Below are 16,073 nucleotides of genomic sequence, written 5' to 3'. Positions count from 1 at the left end.
CCGTCACGCTCAATGCCTTCTGATTGGCTGAGCTGAATCTCCTGGATTCCCATTGGCTATTGTTCACCGTCGTCATCAGGTTCGTTACGTCAGGCGTGGATTTTTTTTCTGGTCCCTGTTGTCAGGGAGAGGGCGGAAAGGCCATCTCTCACTGCTCAATAGTCAGTCACATTGGTGTGGGTCTGGAGTCAAGTATTGGCCAGAGCAGGTAAGGGTGGCCGATTTCCTTCCCTAAAGCGCATTAGTGAACCAAGTGGGATTTACTTGACGGTGGTTTCACAGTCATCATTAAATTCTGAATTCCGGATCCCCTTTTATTTCATTCAACATCAGACGTGATGGGATTCGAACCCAGGACTCCAGAGCATTACCTTGATGTCTGGATTAACACTCTAGCGATAAGACCACAAGGTCATTAGCATCGTGGCTGCTCCATGACCGGTCTCGGTATAGCTGCCTTTGGCCAATATGCTTTAATATCTCTTTTGGGGGAATTTTTTTTTAAGTGTACAAAGGGGCAAGAGGGAAATCCGAGAGGCACCTGAGTTGCGCACAGCGCCGCCAGCGGCTGGAGGCCAAATGGGGTGGGGACGGGCTTTGGGGGTCACATGGAGGTGAGGGCAAGTTTGGGGGTCGGACCAATGGCAGCTTCAGTGTCAGGTAGGTGCTGAGAGTAGCCTTGAGGGTCAGGCCAGGGACACTGACTGTAAAGTCTTCGTCAGTCCCTCTGAGGTTGAGAGATCCACTCCAGAGTTGCAGGTCATGAGGTGATTCACAGCCCAGTGCTGGATCTGCATACCTTACCATGGCAGGGTCATCTGAGTGTTGAAGAAGCTGGCAGGATGCTTGGATTTTAACATGCTTCCTCCACCGTTTGGGCTTGTCGGAAACATTCAAGATCTTAAACACTTTCTTGAATGCTTCTCCCACTGGAGTGAGAGAGTTCCATGGAGCTGCCATTGTTTAGTTCAGAAGAAGGGTCATGTCAGACTCCAAATAGTAAATCTTGTTTCTGTCTCAACAGATAATGCCCTAGATCTGCCGAGTTTCTCCAGGATTTTCCATTTTTATTGCAGATTTACAACAGCTAAAGTATTTTGCTTTTATTTTGTAGAGATGCTCATTTAGAGACCTGGCACTGTAACAAGTTTGTGATTCACTGACAAAAACATCAAGCAGACTGCAGTCTTTTGTACCTGAATTGCTGATTGAAACTCTGTTAACATTGATTTCTGCTCCAAAAAAAGTTTGAATTTATAAGACCATAAGAAATAGGAATAGGACTAAGCTGTTAAGCCTATCAAGCCTGGTCCACCATTCAGTTGAACCGTGGCTCATCCAACACTCCTCATGTCCATTTTCCTGCCCTTTCCTCATAATCCTACTGATCTGTCGGCTTAATAGTTGATAGCTGTCTTCAGCAAGGTGTTCCAAAGACCCTCAACCCTCTTAAGTGAAGAAATTCTTCGTCATATCGGTAATAAATTGGCATCTATTAATTTTGAGACTATGCCCATTTATCTTAGACTCTGCTATAAGTGGAAACATCCTCTCAACATTTACCCTGTCAAAAAGATTTACAAAAACAGGATGTTACTGGGACTGGAGGTTTTGAGTTTTGAGAAGGAGCGGATGGATAGAATAGGAGTTTTATTTTCCTGGATCATAGGAGGTTGAGAGGTGACCTTATAGTGGTTATAAAATCATGGTGAAGAGCAAAGGTCTTTACTCCAGGGAAGAGGAGTTCAAAAGTAGACGGCATAATTTTAAGGTGAGAGGAGAAAGATTTAAAAGGGACTTGAGGGGCAACTTTTTCACACAGTGTGGTTCAAATCCCGAACTGTCATGAAGAGATAGATGCAGGTGCAGTTACAGCATTTAAAAGACATTTAGACAGGAACATGAATGGGAAAGGTTTAGAGGGATATGGGCCAAATGCAGGTAAATAGTACAAGTTTAGTTTGGGAAATGTAGTCGACGTGGACAAGTCAGACCAAAGGGTCTGTTTCTGTACTGTATGACTCCATAAAATTCCCTTTATTTCCCACAACAACGGAAGTAGTCCATTCAGCCTCTGAACACGCTCTGCTATGCAGTTGGATTTGTGTTGACCTGTGTGTCAACCTAATTTACTGCAATTTGATTCACATCTCTTACTGCAACAATCCAGGTACATTTTTATTTACTTCTCAAACGTCTGTGTGCCTATTGCTTAAAACCAGTTCATATGAAGCAGTGGGACGCTAAAGATTTTGGACAGTAGATGTCACCATTGTACAGCTGGTACTGTAGATTTTTCAGTTTTTCACATTCTACCCTTTCTATTCACACATTCTGCAACACACACACACACACATAAAAACATACAGTTCTTAATATTTTTCATTTCCCCTTGCGGTCTTGACGTTACAATTTTTGACAATTGCCTGGCTACATGGTTTAAGATGGGGTGTACATCGGGTCCAATAAACAGCTAGAGGGGATTAAAAACAGTTAGAGAAAGAAGTAATACTTGGAAATGAATGTACTGATCACTTTGGAGCTCCATTTTAATGTGTGCAAGGTGAGTCAGACCACCATATATCATTTGCAAATTTTACTAGTTTTCTCTTCTACAGGGCTGGCTGTGCTCAGACTGGGAAGCCATGTTTTCTGTTTCTGCCCCTGCCTGGCTACATTTGATGCATTGGTCTGCCAACACTTTTTTTTAAAAAGTGCATTAACTTGCATTGAAATAACACATTTAATGCTGTACAGCAAAATGTGTCAAACCGCTTCTCAGGTGTGCTATCAAATGGCATTCGACGTTGTGTCACATGTTAGGATAGGGAGCAATAGTTTTGTTAAAGAGGCGGGTTTCAAAGGGTGTTTGAAAAGCAAAGAAAGATGTGGGTTTGTGGAAAGGTTGAGGGAGGGAACCCAATGATTAGGGCCTAAGACATTCTCACCAATCATGAATGGATGGAAATCAGAGATGTGCAAGAGGGTCAAAACTGGAGGAATGCAGGCACCTCAAGACAACTGAAAATTCCCCCGATTAAATATTGCAAAATCTGAAGCATTGTTTTCAGCTCTTGCTGCAAAATCCATTCCCTGATTAGTGATTTGATCCTTTCTCAGGTGTGAGATTCAGTCCCTCTATTCACCAAACAAACAATTAAAACCTGAAAAATACAACAGGTCAAGGAAATCTGCTGAGGAAAAGAAGAGTTAATGTTTGAAGCCTGAGATGGTCCCAGATGTGAGATGTTAACTCTCTTTCCCTCTGCAGATGCTGTCTGACCCACTGAGCTGTTCCAGGTTTTGTGTTCGAGTCCCTCAGTTTTTTTCTCTTTGCATGCATGATAGGCTAAATGGTATCTTCTGCATTGTAATAACTCAGTGATTCTGTGATGAAAAGCACCATCTAAATATTTCCTAATCAATCTGTGGAGATGCTTTTAGTATACACCTCTGGAACAGGTGGGGCTTAAACCCAGGTATTCTGATACAGGGGTAAGGACATTTCACTGTGTCATGAGAGCCCTCCTTGTGAGTGGCACCACATCAATGAAAGTTTTTAAACTTGTTTCAGTGGACTGATGTTGAATTGCCAATTGAAAGTGACAAATTTAGCACAGACTTGGTGGTCTTTTTGTTTGAGATGGCTCAGATACTCACTGCTTTTGTTAGCCTGAGCTTGTTTCTTTTCCCTCCCCCTGTAGAATTCCAACATCAGAGGTATCCCTTTCATCAGTACAGATACAAATATGTTTTGGTCTACACTCAACACTGATTAAAAGTCTAACTTATTTTTCTCACACCCTCTATAAATTCCCTGGACGTTGACTTCTTAATTTAACCTTTTGCAACCTATGATATTTTATAAAAGGCACGCAACACCTTTTAACACCTGTAATGAGTTTTCCTTTGCTTTGTGAGTAATAGGGTTGGGTCCCTTTATATGAGACATCACCACGGGTCTAATTGTAGATTGCTTTCAACACAGTTGAAATAGTGTATAATTACTGTCATTTGGGATTCAGAACAGATAGAAATGAAATTTCAGTGACTCGTAAATTTAAAATATGATTCTATGCAGTCAGAGGGTCCCTGGGGTTCAGGCGTAGTAGTTATCCCAATTTACAATTGAAGCAAGACCACACCATCTTCCTTTTTATGAGTGGAAATTGAACATATGAAATGATCAAACCATCCTTTTTGCATATTAACCATAAACATTTCATACAGTTTTAAAATTGATACCTTTCTTTATGAAAGTATAATTCAGTCTAGCATTCAAAGTTCCAAAACAGCATGGATGTCAGCGAAGAGAAATTAAAAAGAATTACTTAAAACAAAGTATAAATTACTGATTTGGACTCTGCCAGAGGGCTCGGTTTCTGGTGCAGAGCCTTAAGATTAGACCCTCAGATCCAGCATTGAACAGACACATGCTATCTACCTGTATTCTTGAAGCCTTTAATTTCCATTCAGATTTGATCACTCCAGTTTACTAATTCAATGTAATTTTGAAGAACAGAGCCTGCACAGTCCCTACTGCACCAGCATGTCAGCCTAGACATTTGTGCCCAGGTATCTGGGACACATCTTGAAGCATTCTTTTGACTCAAGGCAAAAGTAACTGGTACCCCAAACTCACAGCTGATGAACTAATGTAAAATATTCCAAACATTGGAAATCTGAATTGAAAATGCCAAAAATACTCTGGGACAGGCAGTAGGATGGAGAGAGAAACAGGGTTAATATTTCACATCAGTGATGAAAACTAACCCACCTGAAGTGTTAACTGACTTTCTTGGAAAGTGGGATTTTTCAACACGCACGCCATTTATAGCCCATCCTAAGTTGCTGATGAAAATGTGAACATAAACCATGTTATTGAACCACTGCTGTCTATGTCCTGAAGATACTTCTGCAAATCTGAGAGTTGGGGAATTCCACAATATAGACACAGTAGTCACAAAGGAACAGGAAGTATGCTGTGTAACTGTAAACAAACCAAAATCCCAACATACATCAGTCCCTTCAGGAACACAAAAGAAAAAGTGGGAGATGGCGGATTGTAACATGGAAACTAGAAGCAAGAGAAAGCCATTCAATTTGATCATGGCTGATCCTTCATTCAATTGCTATATTCCTAAACTCTGCCCATTCACCTTAATGTCTTTAAAATCTAAAAATCTAACTCTTGTGCACCAAATGGAAAATGTTTACAATGAGAAACCCAGACTGACATTTCAGTGCAGTATTGAGGGAGTGCTGCATTGTGTTTGAGGACCATTCTTTGGATGAAACATTGCTGAGGCCTTAGCTCCTAGTGCACATGAATGTGAAAGATCCCGTGTCACTATTTTGGAAGAAAACAGGGTGTGCTCCCCAGTGTCCTGCCAATACTTATTCCTCAGTCAGTATCACAGAAAAATCTTATCTGGATGTTAACATGTTACTGTTTGTATGAGTTTTCTGTGTGAATTTGTAATTGTAAATTGGTTTTTGCAATTTCTGCATGATGTCAGTCTTCGAAAATAAGGCCCCTTTAACAAAAAAACGCTCCAAAGTTGGTTGAGAGCAGGCAATGCTCATTGGACTTTTATTTAAGAGTTGAAATCTCCACTTCCAACTTTATTTTGATTTAGCTGCTTCTGTCTTTCTCCTTTGATGGTCTACATTGCCCTAAACAGGCTTTGCATGTAAATTAATCAGTTGGAAAACACAAGTGATTTACTGCTGGTGGGTTAACACATGGGAAAATATAGCGAGCGATTCAGTGATAGGCAAGAAAAAGTTCACTTGTATATGAGAGTGCTTCTGGATATATAAAGAAAGAAAAAGAGTTGAAATCTTCATTGCGCATGTTGGGCTTTGCGTGTAATTTGATTGGTTAGAAATAGGTGATATATTGATGGTGGATAATAGAGGAAAAGTACCATGGATGATTTGGTGGTGGGGAAAAAAATGCTGAATTCTTCCCCACTGGGGTCTTGGCTTCTGGACAGGTAAAGTAGGGAAAGTTGTATTTGTACTAAGCTTTGCATTTACAATCAAGCCCTTTTGCTTCACCTGTATCAACATATGGATATTGACTTGTTAAACACATAGCAATGCTGACTACACTTCATACCCTACTCTGAGAAACTCCTTATTCGTGAACCTCCAAGAATCTGTGATTCCATGTTGGACCTGCCAAGTCACCTGAGCACACACAAATCATGATGCCCAGCAGATATGGGACTCACTTCAAGTGATATATCTGGTGGCAGAATCTAGGGAACAAAGAGACATAATCTTAAAATAAGAATGTGGCCATTCAGGAATAAATTAATTGAGGGGATGGTGAGAGTATGCTATGAGGAAAGATTAAATTGACAGGCCCTTTATTCTGTTACGTTTAGAAGGATGAAAAGTGATCTTCATTCAAAGTTATTACAGGATTCTGTTATATTTGAAGTTAATTTAAATCTGCACCAGTGCTCACGATTTCATACTTGGAGTGAAGCTGAGTCTGCATCTCACCACGTGGTAAATTCTCCACCATCTTCTTTTAGACTGAGTAGATACTTATTCTTAATTTGATGGAGAAAAACGTTTCCCAATCCACCTAGAAGAGGCTCTTGCATTGAACAAGAACTAGCTTAGAGCATAATAAGCAACTAATAACGAGTTACATTGATATGACAGACGTTGTTACAGAGACTACAAAGTTGTACGAAGATCTTAAGCTGTTCTTCCCACAAGTCCATTTGGCATCACATTAGTAGGTGGGCTTATATCACCTCTCTGATTTAACCCTTTTATCAGACCCTATACAATGGGCTCAACAACGTAAATGCAGTATTTTTCCTCTGACTGTTAAGTCTAGAATCAAGGGTCACAGTCTCAGAAAAAGGGACATGACATTTTGGACGGAGTTGAAAGGGAATTCTTTTACTCAGAGGTCAATCTTTGAAATGAGTTGCCACTGGAATTGTGGAGGATCAGCTATCAAGTATGTTCGAGACAAGATGTGTGGATTTTTGGAGAAAAATAATGGCAGTGCATTTTGTGCAGGAAAGTGTTGAAGCTGATCAGCCATGAATATTGAATGGTGGAGTGGACTTAAGCAGCTGAATGGCCTACTTCTCTTGATTGTTGTGTTTTAAGTAGAGAAACAGAATAGACCAGACAGCCCATGAAATAACTTTTTTCATGCAAAGTTAGTTAAAATCTAAAACAGTCCCATCCTCAGGATGTGAATGTTAAAGATCAAACTGAATACTGAAAGATGGAATTTTTTAAGAAGTAAAATTATTGAGGTACATGGATTAAATAGAAAGCCAGGTATGGATCAATCGTGGACGACTTGTGCAGCCAAGCAGCCTTGTAAGGTGATTGGCCTCCCCGTTTCCACAACCACTTCCTAGATTCACTTGAAACTTAGTATCAGAGATAATCATCCAGCCTCACATCTTGTTGTCTTGATCACTTGAAACTTGTCGAGTGCCCGCCTTCTCGAGCCCGCAATGGGTAATTTCCCAACTGTCAATCACACTCTAGCTTTGAGGATTGGTCAGATTCACCGTCGATCAATGTTTCTCTGCTCCGCCCTGCCTTTGTTGACAGGCGAGGCCCAGCCCAACAGTCAGTTTCAGTCTTTCCCCTCAATTGTACCCGTTCGCTTTTAGAAAGATACATTTCGATGGGACTCCTGCACTGAATACTCAGCCCCAGCCGTAAGTAGCAGTTTTAACAGAAAACAAGAAGAGTATTTAAAACCTGTGCATTTTATTTTAAATCAAGGCGAATCAAGATTTTTTGTGGAGGGGTGGAACCAATCCCCGTCAGTTACCTCGCTGTACTCGGATGGGCGACCGGAGATTTTTGACCCTGAGGCTGTGGTTTCAGATTTATTATTTAATCTTATGGCACCAGCAACTAAAATTAGATTTATGGGTTTATTTAGAGTGTAGGGACGGAATGTGCAGGGATTGAACACGGTGATTTTCTTTGTTTATTTTTAAATCATTTGACGTTTCTTACCCCGATACTGCCTTTTGATCATTCAAGTCTTGTCCATATGATTTAATATTGATGTGGTCTTGGTTACTGGGGAAAAGTGAAGTTACTGCTGTTTTGGAAGAGCTAGGATTATGGCAATCGAAAATAAATATTCCCATTTTTGCAAAACAGCTATGTAACCGCCAAAATGGGTGTGTTTGAGAAATGTACGATATAAACGACGGGGAAGGTGTCATTCCGCCGGGGGCCTATCATTATTGCTTCAGTGACGATTTACTTATCTCCGACTGCTTGGTCAGGAGGTCGGAGCCGAAATAGTTACTGAAATTTCGTTCATAATACCTATGGTGTGAACTCCGGTGGACATTGCATGTATCTTTTACACACACGACCCCAGGGTGGATGCAGAAAAGATGTTACCCCCGGTGGGAGAGACCAGAACCGGGGAGATAGTGTTTTTTTAAAAACCCTCCCATTTAACATGAAGTTGAGGTATTCTGCCCCCTCATTAGTCTTGAAATTCTCTTCCCCATGAAGCAGTAAAACCATTGTTACTGAAGTTATTCAAAGCAGAGTTAGATTTTTGATAGGGGCAAACAGAACGGGAAAGTTGCGACCGCAACCGGACCTGCCGTGATCTTTACCGATGGTCGAGCAGGCTAGAGGAGCTGAATAGCCTTCGCCTTTTCTTATTTTATACGTATGTGCGTACGAATCGTTGAGGATGGGAATGCCAGTCATGGTTGAATAGCATGTTGAAAATCAGATTTTTCGACTCCTGTGTGAAGAGTGAGAAACCAGGCTGTGGTTGTGGAAGGGTTGTCACTAACTGAAAACCTACTGCAGTGCCATCAGTATCTCCAGGATAGGAGAACAGTAGACACCCACCGAATGTTGTGGCTTCACCAGAAAAAAACTTTCAGAACTCCTTGAAAAGGGTTTCATCTCCGTCGTCCAATCCTTGGGGATATTAGTTAATCTCTAATATAGCCCGAGTAGATTGAGGATTTATTTATTATTTTTCAATTAAGCAGGTTAGTGAGTTCCAGGGGATCAGCTAATTTTCTGTACTTTTTAAAAAGTATGTCGAGAACTCTTCACAGTCCGACTGTTCACTGGTTGAGTCAACGATAGGCTGACGTTCCGTGGAATAGAATCAGAACGCAGATTTGACCTTTAGTGCCCCCTGCTGGTTCTGCGAATGTGCAGTTAACTTGATTTTCCTTCCTATATCCATTCACGTTTTCATTCCATAGATATTTAGACAAATCTACAGAGAGGCCACTCTGCCCACTGTGTGCTCCAGAGGAAAGCTTAATCCCACTTTGCAGCAGCTGGAATGTATGGCCGGAAATTGTGGGTTTCAGAAAATGAAGATTTTATGAAGAAAGGTCTAGGCCTGAAACGTCAGCCGTCCTGCACCTCTGAATGCTGCTTGGCATGCTGTGTTCATCCAGCTCCACACCTTCTTATCTCAGTATCTCCAGAATGTGCAGCAACTACTATCTCTAAAAAGTGAATATATTGCTTTTGCTCTTTGACAATGTTTTTTCTTTGGCAAATGTTCCCTCTCCATCTGGCTCCACTGGCACTTTCTGGCCTCTGACGTTTCACGTAGATTGTCACGCTTTATTTTATTTGGAATCCAGGACAGTGAGTGTGAACACATTATCTGGTCATATTGGCATCTGCAAAAACAATTTATACAGTGCCTTTGATGAAATGAGACATCCCAAGGCTCTTCACAGGTCAATTATAAAACAAAGCAACACTAATAAAACATAGCATTATGAAGTAAGGGGAAGCAGTCACATGGTTGAAATCGCTGGACTGGCAATCCAGAACACCAGGCCAATGTTCTGGTGCCACCAGCTCCCATTTCATAATAGGCGGTGAAATTTGAATTCGGTAAATTCTGAATTAAAGAGATGGGCTGTTTGACTATTAACTATCTTTTGGGCAATAAATTTTGTCCCAGCTGGTGATGCCCACATCCCATGAACGAATATTCAAACAACAGAATTAGGAACCTTAAGGGAATAGTAGGTCAGATGGCTGAAAGCTTGGTCAAATTCTTAAGAATGGCCTTAAAGAAGGAAGGTAGAGAGATGGAGAAGTAAAATAAGGGAATTCTTGAGCATGGGATTTAAGCAACTTAAGTTGCAACCCCCACTGGTGGAGTGATTTAAAATTTGGAATTTGCACAAAGCCAGAATTAAGTGAGTGCTGACACCCCAGAGTCTTGAGGCTGGAAGAGATGGGGAGGGGAGATACTGGGTTTCAGCAGTCAGGAGTGTGCAGTTTAAAAGCAAGACCAAGACTAATTCTGGCACTGCCTGATCTCTGCATAGCACACATTCCAGCAAGTTTCCTATGTATGGAATGAAAACCGTGGCTTACATTTTGTGTTTCTCAGTAAATTGAGGATAATCAAAGTTACAATAGTAGCATGTTTACCATTATTGAATTGGGTTGACTTGGTACATCTGCTAACTGTAGCTGGTATGTTGGCTCAGGATTGCACTTGATAATGTTTAAATCAGCAGTATTTTAATTAATCAATCACTTAAGTTTAATAAATTAAGAGCGGTGAGATTCATGAAATCATACAGAATAGAAAAGGCCTTTTGGCCCATGTGGTCTTTAATTTTTTTAATTTCAAATATATTCTTTATTCATAAAAAAAACTTTGTGCATATATACAGTCATAAATGTGGTTCGGTTCTGTGCAGTAACATGTCAAGGAAGGAAACAAATACTGGAGTTTGACTCTAGTCAAAAACCAAAGACCTCTTACAGATACAAGACTATATTTACATACATTAATGCAAAAGCTACACTTGACCTAATTTTCAGCATTATGCCCACAGCTTTGAAAGTTATATTTACAATGCTCATCCAAGTACTTTTCAAAGATTGTGATAATGTGGGTGCAGATCATTCCATTGATATTAGTTCAAATTTGCACTTTGTTCCTGATGGTAATCTTGGATGAATAACAGGCTAAGCTTATTGTAACCAATAACATTGTTTGAAATATTACAAAGGGCCCTCATCATTATCTTAAGATGTTGATTGAATTGTAATTCACTTTGCAAGTTAAATCTAATCTTTCTGTAGATAATAGTTTTTACCCTCTGGAGGGACCACCTTGGATGCTTATAGGTTTAACAAAAGATGGTCTTGATTTTACCCTTCAACTCCTGGCAAGTCCACAGAAAGTTCAAAATCAGGAGTTTGCTAATTTTGTTAGTTCCCAGCGTGTCCGTTGCTGAAATACTGCCCTAAAGATTGTGTGCATTTTGAGGGAGTGCAGAGGCAGATGCATTTTTTGATCAGGATCATATTTAACAAAAACCACAATCAGCAAATAACACAGTCAACTACTAATGTAGCAAAGAAATTCTTGGTGGGAAGAATTTGAAAAGTGAACAAGTACTGTGAGGGAAAATGGCCAAAAGCAAAATTAAATAACTGGACTTCATAGAATTTTGAAGTTGGGGAGATGACAGAGTTTACGGGATATGATGACTGAATGTTGAGATACTAATTGTGTATAGGAAAAGGAGAAGGTCATTCATTCATTATATGTTCTTCTGCCATTCAGCTGGATCAGAACTAATTTGTATCCTAATTCAATCTAGAGCCTCAGTTCTAGATCTCATGGTGCCCTTGCCGAACAAAAATCTACCAATCTGTTTCGAAACTTTAAATCTAACTAGCCTGGATAGCTATTTAAGGAGGGAGCCCCAGACTTTCACTATCTTTTGTGTGAAGAAGTATTTCTTACATCACCCAAAACAACTGTATGTCCTCTTGTATTGGAAATATCCCACAAGAGGAAATAGTCTGTATCAAACCTGCCATTTTTTCCCCCAAAATCACCCTAAATGTCTCAACTAACAGAATGGGGAAATGGAAACCATGAAAACATTCAAGATAGAAGGAGTAGGTCACTTGCCCATTGAACCTGCTCCACCACCCCAGGTAGATGGTGGATGATTTTCTACCTCAGTGTCATTTTCCTTCATTTCCCACAATATCCTTTGATTATGTTCAAGACAGACATCAATGATTGAACTTGCATAATCCTTTGGAGAAAAGAATTCCAAAGATTTCATATCCTCCGAATGAAGAAATTTCTCTTCATCTAAGTCCTAAATGGCCTACAATTTTCTTTTATTCATTGGGATTTAGGTGATACTGGCTGGAGCAACGTTTACTGCCCATCTCTAATTGCCTTTGTGAAAGCGACAGTGAGCTACCGCCTTTGGACTGTTGCAGTCCTGGGGTTTAGGAAAACCCACAGTGTTGTTAAAAAAGGATTTCCAGGATTTTGACTCAACAAACATGTAGGGAGAGCGATATAGTTCCAACTTAAGATGTTTTGTGACTTGGAACTGATCTTGCAGGCAGTGGTATTCACGTGCACGTGCTACTCTTATCCACCTAAATGGTAGAGGCTACAGGTTTGGAAGGGTCTGTTGAAGAAGCTATTAGTGGTTTGCTGAGACTGCGTCCCTGGTTCTAGAATCTTTCAACTAGGATAAAAATCCTGCTTGGCTCAACAGGATTGGTGCAGTGTAAGAATATTTTCTCTTTCAGTAAGATTACTGCTCAGTCTTCAACTATAGACCATACAGGCCCAGACTTCTCATTGGACAATCCTATCATGCCTGGAATCTTTTGAGGTAAGTGTAGTTGGACAGAAGTTGCCAACAGAGGAGCAGGTTACGAATGCAGTCTGTCTCTCAGGATAGATAATGTTCAACTCATAGAATATTTAGAACAGGCAGGAGGGGAGAGTTTGAATTTGAATAATGTCAGATTGTGTACACATATGACACTGATCACCCACCAAGTCCTATGGTTCTTTTTATGGTCCTCTTGACAGTAGACACCTCTTTGCCTTCACAAAGTGGACCCAGCTCGGAAGGGTTTTCGATGACTAGTTGACTTGTATGCCATGGTGCCAGATGTAGAAGGAAGAGCTTGGATGCCAACAGTCTATTTTTTTCTTGGTTCAGTGGGATATCCCCATCACAAACATACAAGATTGGCTGGTTGCACATCAGGGTGGGTCTTCGATAATGACAAAGTTACAGTGTTCTCCTTGGATGACAGAAAGAGATGAGATGATCTACTAGAGTTTGCAAGATGAGTGAGAGGTTTTGGTGAAATAGACAAAGAATATCCTGAATGGTTTTGAGAAGAAAGGATGTGAAAAATGTTTTTTTTTCCTTGCGGGTGAGTCCAGAAGTGAGACTGCTGATTTAAGGGTCCTAATAAATTACGGGTCACCTTTTTAGGACAGCTAAGAATTTTTTCTGTTGGAGGCTATTGGGAATTCAGAACTCTGACTTGACAGTGGAGACTACAGTTAAGGCAGATTCTGTTAGGCAAGGGAATCAAAATTTATTGGAGGTAGACAAAATGTAGAATTCAAAGTACAAAATGATGAGCCACCATCTTATTGATTGGAAGATGCTTGAGTGGCTAAATGATCTACCTCTGCTCCTAATTCATCTGTATGTATGTTTATAAATCTATTCTCTTTGTGAAGTGATAAAATGGATACAAAATCATTGTCAAAATTTTATAGGGGAAAGAAAGGAATATATTTTCATTAATTTTCTTGGGAACCAGAACACTAATTGTAAAGGTGATGGAAGATGATTTCAGAAGTAATTTTAAAACCAAGTTGGATAAGCAACCTAGTTATGACCCAATGTGAAGATCAGCACAGGCAGATCGGTGTGCTTGGGCTATTACTGTGAGTATGTTTCCACAATATCACTTTAATGTGAACACTTGGCTTAATTTAAAAAGCAAATGAGACCTCTGTGCCTGAAATTAAAAACAAGTCACCTGCTACAAGTTGGCAAAACTATCCTATGAGATGAGAGAAACAGTGTCTCATTACATATCCCTTGGCCAAGTCCATTGGGCCTAAGTTGCTCAACTTAATCCTTTGAAAGTGCAAGTCACTGTATAACAGTCACGCAGAGCTCCTATTTTTATGCCATTGCATCTCTTCCCTACCCAATCTCTGACTTTTGCTAAGGGTGTCAGTAAGGTGGGGCACTTTGGAGCCTGCATTATTGCACAGAAAAAGGTGAGATGAGGTTGAGAGCCGAGGAGGATTGAAGTGTTGGTATCTGAAACATGCTGCCATTCTGTCGTGGACTAAACTTTCCCGTGATGGGACAGCCAGCCAATTAGGATACTTGTTTTGCAAAGTTAACTCTTACCCACCTGAGTAAACCAGGAGCTCAGAAGTATCAGTGCGAGTTAATTTTGACATGATAAATGATTGGCATTTTTGGCTGGAAAGGTTGATTCTGTTGATGCAGTCAGTTTCCCGTATGGTGAACCTGTGTACACTTTTAAATTAGTGGGGCAAACTAGGCAGAAATCTGAAGTGAAGTTCTACTTCAATATTTTGTGGGATTATACAGCAATACATAAGTGGGTTTAGCAGGACTTTATAAACAAAAACTGTCCTGAATTCTCAGTCTTTCTTCTGACCCCCACACTGGGATCTAATTTTGGCGTCAAGTCCAAAAGGCTATATCTCATCAGCATCACTCAGAAGGTAAATGTCAACAAGCATCTAATTCAGGAAACAAACACCTAATATCAATCAGTAGGAATCCTAAACGACTCTGTCTGTGCCAGTCTGTCTTTTGTACAGTACAAGTTCAATTATCTCACTCCAAGTATTGTGCCAGCTGAAATTAGTTGATCCAGAGATTGAACATACACTTTATGCCCTGGACATTGCTACTCAATTCGGGCCTGTTGTATCTCCTCAATTTTAATTGCCCCACCATATTTACAGTTGCCTAACTCCTAAGCACTGAAATTTTCTCCCTAAACAGCTCTTTTAAGACCTATTTCTTTGAACAGTATTTTGCATTAATATCATTTTATGTGGCTCACTATCCAAATCAGTTTGATTTTGCTCTGCGAAATGTCTTGGAGATTTACAGCTGTAGTGCAGGATATAGCCGAGTCATGGGGAAGAGAAATTTGAAATATCAGATGGGGACATTTCCCTGCAGCAAGTATCTCGCATTACTTGACTATCAAGACTACATTGGAGGCAGGTATAGGAGGTATATTTCCTGTGCAACACTCTGGTATTGTTATCAAAAAAAAAGGTTGCAAAAACAAAGAAGCTTTGTTCCAGTGCTTAATGATGTAGGTTATTTCCAATGAGAGCTCGAACCTGCTGGATATTTTACTTATGTTAAGTGCATCGATAACCTCAGACCATTTCTTTCAGTGACTGACGTTCAGGGCTGGTGCAATGCTATGGGATTCTGACCTTGAGGATATTTTATTCCTTGATTATTATATTAAAACACAGCCATCCTCCTTGCAAGGCCATCGGTGATTAGTCAAAGTGAATGTGTTGTAATGAACTGAATCAAGCTGAAGCTCTGTGTGCTTGATGCGTGCTTGCTAAAAAGGAGGGTTGACAAAACATTCAATTATCTGTATAATATTTTGAAACAACCAGGTCAGAGCTACTCAGGTTCTCAGAGTGTTTTTGTTTCCTAAAGGGTTTTTTATTCAAACAACTATAAAGCCAAGAAGAGTTTAAAAATTTGAAAGAATGGGACAGGTAGGTAGAGACAGTTGATAGTTGAGATGTCAAGAACAAGAGCTAAAATTAAATGTTAAAAGATGCAGAAAAGGCAGCGAGCAAAAATGTTTTACAAATAAAATTCCTGAGTGTGTGGACTTCATTTCCAGCATTAGTGGCTGACGCACGTTAACACTGAAGACTGGATGGGATATGTAGAAATATAAAGTTGGTAGAGGCAATTGGAGCGATTTGTTTAGACAGTAAATGCTGACCATGGATTTAAATTGACCAAATAACTGGTTTCCATGTTTTGATTTCTATGAATTAAAACTTCTGAAAACAAAACCTTTCATGAATTGTGCACTTCGAGGTGAGGAATGTTAGGAAATGGAACATGAATTCCTCCTTTCCCTGCTTTTGCCTACAGCGATCTGCTATCTAGATGAAGACTTCATGCTCTTCACCTCTGCATTGTGCCATT

General features: G+C 40.2%; 1 protein-coding gene across 2 annotated transcripts in view; it reads left to right on the top strand.

The window, feature by feature from the left end:
- Nucleotides 1-110: 110 nt before the first annotated feature.
- LOC125467120 (kelch-like protein 25) overlaps nt 111-16,073 on the top strand; it is a 33,302-nt gene continuing 17,339 nt past the window's right edge. Inside the window, exon 1 of one of the 2 annotated variants that reach the window (XM_048562551.2) lies at nt 111-208. The gene's annotated coding sequence lies outside the window, so the exon portion shown is untranslated. Of the gene's footprint in view, nt 209-7,601; nt 7,713-16,073 lie in introns of those variants that run through there. The other variant, XM_048562549.2, reaches the window with a different exon arrangement.

Source organism: Stegostoma tigrinum, chromosome 33 (genome assembly GCF_030684315.1).
Source record: "Stegostoma tigrinum isolate sSteTig4 chromosome 33, sSteTig4.hap1, whole genome shotgun sequence".
NCBI lineage: Eukaryota > Metazoa > Chordata > Chondrichthyes > Orectolobiformes > Stegostomatidae > Stegostoma > Stegostoma tigrinum.
Note: the sequence above shows the minus strand (reverse complement) of the source record. Positions and strands in the feature narration are given on the sequence as shown.